The sequence below is a fragment of the Furipterus horrens genome, unplaced genomic scaffold, assembly GCF_987537825.1.
Source record: "Furipterus horrens unplaced genomic scaffold, mFurHor1.1.pri manual_scaffold_11, whole genome shotgun sequence".
NCBI classification, from domain to species: domain Eukaryota; kingdom Metazoa; phylum Chordata; class Mammalia; order Chiroptera; family Furipteridae; genus Furipterus; species Furipterus horrens.
Genome location: NW_028327181.1, coordinates 52,256,627 through 52,264,284, shown reverse-complemented (window position 1 = coordinate 52,264,284; position 7,658 = coordinate 52,256,627). Strand labels below are relative to the sequence as shown.

The 7,658-nt window shown below is 40.2% G+C and overlaps 1 long non-coding RNA gene across 1 annotated transcript in view; it reads left to right on the top strand.

Annotated features, from left to right (window-relative positions):
• The first annotated feature begins 311 nt into the window (after positions 1-311).
• The window catches only part of LOC149997581 (uncharacterized), a 29,621-nt gene continuing 22,274 nt past the window's right edge, over positions 312-7,658 (top strand). The window contains exon 1 of the long non-coding RNA XR_016514137.1: positions 312-618. This is a non-coding gene — a long non-coding RNA (uncharacterized LOC149997581). The remainder of the gene's footprint in view (positions 619-7,658) is intronic.

Sequence of the window (7,658 nt, the reverse complement as noted above, 5' to 3'; positions counted from 1 at the left end):
GGTGTCAACTATAAATGATTTGACAGAGGATAGTCTAGGGCTTTTCAAATAGGCATTTGATAGGGGATGGGGATTCGGGGCTTCTAAGGCTGCTTCTCCAGCCTTGCTGTTGCGTCATTCATCACAGAACTCAAAGCCAGGTTCCCACTTACTCTCCTGCGTGTAAAGAAGGTCTGGCAGAATGAGCCTGATGTGAGGAGTTTCAGACTCATTGATCTGTTAGCAGTTAGAGCCACTGAGAAGCTGGGATGAGTGTTAGATCTGACACTATGGTTGGATGCAGCAAGTCATGGCTATTAAGGCAGCATTCCTAGCCCAGGCTGGATTTTAGAAACATTGGTGATAGATTCTTTTAAAGTCTGAAAGTCTGAACATGAAGGAGTAAATGAGCTCTTAGATTAGGCAGGGGTAATGGGACCAGTGGGAGAGCCATAGGCATTTGGAGTAGATATAAACACCCTGTTCCTTTTCTGGAGGACTCGCCATGGATATCTCCAGCTCCTATGCTTTCACCGAGGGACAACAGAATGCTGTGTTCCCACCGCATAGTGGAAGGAGACACAAACATGCTTTCTAGTTCTTGGGCAAATCCTCATGACTAGCAGTAGCTCTAATGAGGTGGGTACTACATATTTTAATTTAAGGTGGGAGGAAAGACAATACTCTCTTTGTGAGTGGGCCATCACATATGAGCATGATACTTTTAAATTGGATTCTGGTGGTTTTGCCCCATACACAGCTGTTGCTGAATATGACAGGAATTCTATCTACTGTAAATGTGTCCCTAAGATCTGGTGTGATATTTTCAACTGTCATCTGGTAGCTTAAATTACTGATTAATGGTTTTTATGCATTCTATTGACTTAGAATTTCTCTTTAACACATACCAGATTGAATCTTTTCTACATTTTATTTCTTTTGATATAATACTATGGAATAGTTGGCCAGACATTTTTTTTAAATCTCCATGGAAATGATTCTTAGAAGTCTAAGCACTTACCCAAAATACTAGACTCTAAGCCAGAAAGAAAAAACATCTGATTTGTCTCTAATTTAGGATTTTCATGACTCACTTATTTTTACTTCTTTTGCAACTTAATATCTAAGTTATAGACATAAATATTATCAAACACATGTGCTACTTTTGGAACTAAAAGATAATAAACTTTAAATGAGACCAAGACACACAGGCTAAGTTATACAGCTCTGGCCAAAGTGGACTCTGCCTGAAAGTCAGAACTTTGACCAATCACAGATAGACTGATCATTCAGATATTGAGCACTCTAAAGTAAAATGGTGATATTTTAGTGGAGGCTGGCATGGACCCCTAGGAGTGGCTCAGAGAACCTTGCAGAGAGCTTGGATAAGGGAGAGGAGAACCAACACTGAATGAGGGAGGAGACATTTCCCTTACAATGGCTTTTCTAAGGAAATACAGGAAATTAACATTAAGCCTTCTCGTATTTGTGTGGTTCTTTATGATTAGGGATGGGTGGGAAGGAGAGTGATTTTGGATGCTATATTTCAGCAGTCTGGAAAAAAGCTTCTCTAGCATTTCTCCTTCATTCCTTAAGATCTGGAAATATTATAGTCTTCTGTGATCTTGTACTTCTTCACCTATTAAAAACATAAATCTGGTGAAAACCTAATATTCATTTCACCTAATAGTTGTATGAAGTAAATTAGATTATGTAAGTAATTGATGATATAATACTTATATAAATAATATATGTAGTATAGATCATTTTACTATAAGTGGAAATTACACCTAATTTATATATAATTTCATTTAATATATACACAGACACACATGTGTAAAATGCTTAGAATAATGTCCACCAGGGGCTGCTGAAGTGTAATTTCTTAATTAGAGGTAAAGGTTACAATGGCATGCTGATATGTCTCCTAAATGTACCCTCCCAAATATACCCAGGGAGTCAAAGTGGTAGTAAAGGGCTGAAGATAGGTGGTGGTTAGGAAGTGTCAATGGAAAGGATTATTTTGTTGTTGTTCTGTTTTTTTAAATATAAATTGTTTTAAAAATACAGTTGGGAACTAGGTTGGAGAAGATGTTTATGTCCTAGCTTCTGTGATGTCCAGCATGACAGTATGACTGTAATAAAACCTGTTGGTATTTGGCAAATCAGATTGCTGTTTGTCTTCTTTTAAATTCCTCTGGGGCTCCAGTGGGTCATCACTATTGAAAAGAAGGTGCATATTCATTTTTAAGTCAACTGCTTATTACACTTTATAAAGTTCTCATTCTGGCATGTGGGTACAGTCATTTACTCATTTGCCTCAATACATATTTGTTGAATGTCCACTATGTGTCAGCCACGGTTTTAGCACAGGGTGTTACTAAAAAAATTGACAAAGCCCATCCCTCATGGAAATTTCAGTGAATCGGGGTGGACATACACAAACAAATAAACAAGACGATACATCGTGTGCCAGATAGTAGTAAGTGCTAAAAACAAGGCAGAACGAAGGGGAAAGAGAGTGCCGTACCGAAGCTGGGGATCCAGAAAGGCTTCTATGATATGGTGAAATTTGGGTAGAAGTTTGAGGGAAGTGAAACAGCAAGCAGTGTGGATATCAGAAAAAGGGAACAGAAAGTGCAAAGTCCCTGAGGCAGGCGAGCACTTGTTCCAGAAGCAACAAGGAAATCTGTAATCAGCAAAACGGGCAAGGGGGAGAGTGGCAGGAGATAAGGTAGGGAGGGCCAGGTAATGTGGGATCTTGTGGGGACTTTGGCTTTTAATCTGACTGAAATAAACCAGGAAAGAAATTTAGGAAGTGGAGCAATGTAATCTGAAGATTCTGAATGTAGATTGTAGGCAGCAAGGGGAGGCCAAGGATAGGCGGCAGGCTACTGCCACAATGTAGATGGAATATAATGGTGTTTTGGACCATGTTGCAAGTACAGTAACTGCATGACAAATTACCCCCAAACATAAGGGCTTAAAACAACCTTTTTGTTATGCTCATGAGTTCTATGGGCCAGGAATTTGGAATGTGGGATGGACAGAGCAATCTCTGTTCTATAATATCTGGGATCTCTGAGAACCCCAAGCCTGGGGGTGATTCAACAGGTGGAGCAAGTAGTATGTCTCATGGAAAAGGTTAGAGAAGAAAAGCATTGTTCAGAAGGGTAGCTAACAAAGGAAGTGGTATTTGGAAGTAGACACAGGGCCAAGGATGTCTTGTTAAAAGGCTGGAGAGGTCAAGCACACTTGTGTTGAAATGAAGGATCCTGTAGAGTTAGACAAACTGATGATGCAAGAGAGGGAACAGATGACTGTGGGATACAGGCAAGAGGGGCTGGAGTCCAGAGGCCAGGTGGAAGGGACACATGTCAGAACAATGAAAAAGTGGAATGGGTCAATGGATAGGTGATCTTGATAATGCTAAAGAGCTGCAGGGATGGACTACTTGGAGTAGGTGAACTGGAAGAAGAGGAGATAATGGATAGAGCTTGAATAGAATAAATGTCTCCTGGTCAGGGTGTGTAATTCTTTTTAATATACTGTTGGATTCAATTTGCTAATATTTTGTTGGGGGTTTTTGCATCTATATTCATAAGATGTACTGGTCTGTAGTTTTTCTGTCTTGTGATGTTTTTTTCTGTTTTTGTTATTTGGGTCATGCTGGTCTTACAGAATGAGTTAGAAAAATGTTCCTTTTGCTTTTATTTTTTTGAAGACATTGTGGTGAATTGGCATTATTTCTCCTAAATGTTTGATGGAATTCACTAATAAAAGCATCTGGGCCTGGTGTTTATTGGGGGGGCAAGATTATTAATTATTGATTCAATTTCTTTAATAGACATATGCCTATGCAGATGATCCATTTCTTCTTGTATGCTTTGGTAATTTGTGCAGAGACTGAATGGTATGCTTGAAATTGGGATTTTTGTGAAAGTACAGATATTCATAATGACAGAGTCAGTGGTGACTATATGATTTATCACTCTAAAATTTGAACTTGCTTTGAATAACAGGAGCGATAAGCCAGATGCAGTAACTGAAGAGGAGGGATAAGGCAGGGTGCATTAACTGAGTAGGAGACATAAGACAGGGTGGAAAAACTGAACAGAAGAAATAAGATATGCAGTAATTGAAGAAGAGAGATAAGAAAGGATGCAATAAAAGAGAGGGAGGGAGAGAGTGAATGAGAGAACAAGATGTAATAACTGGACAGGATGGAATAACTGAAAAAGAGAGATAAGAAATGATGCAACAAATGAGAGAGGATGTGGGAAGGACAAAGAGGGGGAGAGAGAGAGAATAAGATGTAATTAATGCAAATGACAGATAACGCAGGGAGGAATAAGTGAACTGCAGAGGACATAATAAATGAGCAGATAAGATAATACAAGGTGCAAAATGATGAAAGAGAAAACAGAATGGAATAACTGGAAGAGATGAGACAGGTTGCAAAAAATGAAACTGAGAGTTAAGATAGGATACTATAAATGTACAGGGAGATACGAAAGGCTGCAGCGGCAGGACAGGAGCGTTATGACAAGGTGCAATAACGGAGCAGGAGACATGGACGGGTTGCAAGAACTAAACATAAGAAATTAGACAAAATAGAATAACTCAATGGGACCGATAGGACATGAGAGGGTAACTGAACAGGAGAAAGTATTAGGTAACTGTTCTAGGGAGAATCTTCTTCCTGCTAGGAAAGGCTTCTTAGAGCTGTTGCTTTGAAAGGATTAGTAGGGTGAACCTACAAAGGGGGAAGGAGCATTATGGTCAGAGGCACAAGGAGCAAGAAGAACATGACAGTGAAAATGAAGGTTTAGGTCCATGTGAGTGTCATACAACATGTAAGAGTGGGTGCCTTGACTTCTAAAGAAAGTATTAAAGGGAGAAACATTTAAATTGAGACAAAAAATAGGTAAACATTTGCCAAATGGAAAGATTTGGAGGGCATATGAAAGAAAATTCTTTCAAAATATAATTTTTGAATATGTACTCAAGCATGATGCCAAGTGAAGGGATACAGAGATGAATGAGCCCCTTATCTACACTCATGTAACTTACACTTTAATGAGTGAGAAAGACATTTACAGTTTAGTAAATGATAAGGGAAGAGACATAAAACAGGGAAATCTGACCTATTCTGGAGGTCTAGGAAGGTTTTCCTAAAGAAATGAAACTTAAGCTGTGGTTTAGAGTATGAGGAGGCCTGTAGATTCCTGGAAGCTGAGGGAATGCCGTGTGTTAAGTACCTGATGTGAAAAGGCACACAGTATGTCCTGGAACTGGGAGGAGGTCAGTACAGCTGAAACCTAAGGATGGAGAAGGAGAGTACCTCAAGGTGAAGCTTGCTAGGTCAGCGGGGCCACCTTCCGGATTTTAGTCTTGATAATAAAAGGAATGGTTTTAAGCGAGAAAGTGATGTGATCAGGTTATTGTTTTTAAAACTATCTCTCTGGCTGTAGTTTAGATTTTGCCAATGGTTTAGACTTGGGAAAGAATAGATGTGTGAGAGACCAGGTAGTAGATGATGACAGTCTGGATGAGGACTATGGCAGAAAAAGAGAGAGAAGTTGGTGGTTTTGAAAGATATTTAAGAGTAGTGAAGAAAAAAAAAAACATAATTATTGATTGGATATGGGTGAATGAGGACAGGTAGATGTCAAGACTGACTCCTAAATATTTAGCTTGAGCAACTGAGTGATTAACATTGCTCTCTACTCAGAGGCGCAGTATAGGAAATCAAGAGAGGTTTGAAAGAGAGGAGATCGTGAATTCAATTTGAATGTGTTGAGTTTGAAGTGCTTATTTGCAGAGATATCAAGTCTGGAGCTCGGAATATAGAACTAGAGTTGGGACATAGTTGGTAAAGAAGCTGAGGGAGCACATGTGATCATCTAGGGAGAAAATGTAAAGTGAAAAGGGAGGAGCCTAAGACGGAAACTTGAGCAATGTCACGTTGAGCTCACTAAAGCATCTGATGGTTAGACAGAGGCACACAAGCTGGGAAAAGAGAAGAAAAGAGAAGCTGGAAAGCCAGAACTATAAAGAAAACCAGGGCGGGGCCGAGTTTTAGAAATCAAGGAAGAGAACATTTCCAATAAGAGAGAATGACCAGATGTGTAATACGCTGTTAGAAGGTCAGTGTAATTAAGGATTGACATGTGTTCATTTGATTTAGCAAAAAAGACGTCCCAGGATCATAGTGAAATTCACTTAGGTAGAGTAGAGGAAGCAAAAGGCAGGCTGCAGTGAGGAGAAAAGTAGGTGGGGGGTGAGGAAATAGACAGCATACCCACAACTCTTGAGAAATTTTGTTGTAAAATGGGGAAATGAGACAATAACTTGAGAAAACATTGGATCAGGGGGATCTTGCGAAAGGATCCAGCAGAGTAGGAGGGATTGGAATAAAAATAAGTGAAAAGGATGGTCCATTTTATATTTTGAGAAGGAGGGAGGGGATGAGATTCAGAGCCAGGCAGGAGAAGTGGCTCTAAATTGGAGGAGAGACCCCCACTGGGAAAGAAAGAACATGGCTTGGTAGTAGAAATGTAAGGCAAATTTCATCCAATGGCATCTGCTTTTTTTCTTTCAAGCAGAATGTGAGATTATTTTCCAGGGCCAAAAGGGAAAATGGAAATGTGGGGAGAGTGGGGACTATTTCAAGTAGAGAGAAGTAGAGTGATTGAGCAAGCTGACCATGTAACTCCAGCACTGAAGGCCCAGCGAGTTTGATGGTTGAGAATTTATAGCGGTATCCTTTTCTCTTAAGTGTGAAATAGTAAATTACCAGGTTCGTTCAGTTTAGTGTTTTTACACTCAAGTATAATAGAGGGATAGGAGATGGCAAAGGGATTTTAGGGTGTTGTCACGAGAGTAGACAGAAAGATGATGAGTTTTGCTTAGTTGGGAGAGAAATAAAAAGTAAAATGGGCTGATGAAAACGAAAGAAGTGAAAGGGCAGAACACTGGAAGCGTCAACGGTGTGGAAGACCTGCTCTGTTGGGAGTAGTTCAACAAGCAAGCTGGTAAATCAGGGAGCAGTCGCTCAGCCTGGTGACTCTGAAGATCGGGCGTTTTCTGCAGTGAGGCTGTGGAAGTGCTGGAATGGAGGACAAGGCAGTGGAGGGTGGGGGTCAGGGGATCAGATGAATGACGCATGTGGACATTGCCATCTCCCAGAAGTGTCATAAGACTTGGGTGGAGAAGAGGTGCCAAAATCTTTAATGAATAAAAAGTCAGTGGATGATAGCAATAGGTATGGGGAATAGTACGATTCTCAAAGAAGAAAGAGCTTTTTACCAGAGTACAAGCAGCAATGGGCATGGAAGGCGAGGGGGGGATTTTGTGTCTGGCTCAGGACTAAGGAGTTCTGAAAGCATGAGAGAAAAATGGTTACCACTTAGGAGAGCTTCCAGGGAAACATGGTTTTCAGGAAGAGGCGGATTATAGTTTAAGCCAAGCCGTGGGGGGAAGGTTCCAAGGGACATAAGAAATCTAGTGCTTTTCAGGAGGGCTAGTGTTAGCGGAGGGTACAGCTAAGATTGTTATCAGACCCTGCCTTCATTTCCTGTGTCTTTGCTTAGCATTTGTCTGTTTATCTATTCATTTCCTTGTTCAGTGAATTAAGCAAATGAAATGGCAATGTGGAATTGGACTAAACTTTAGCA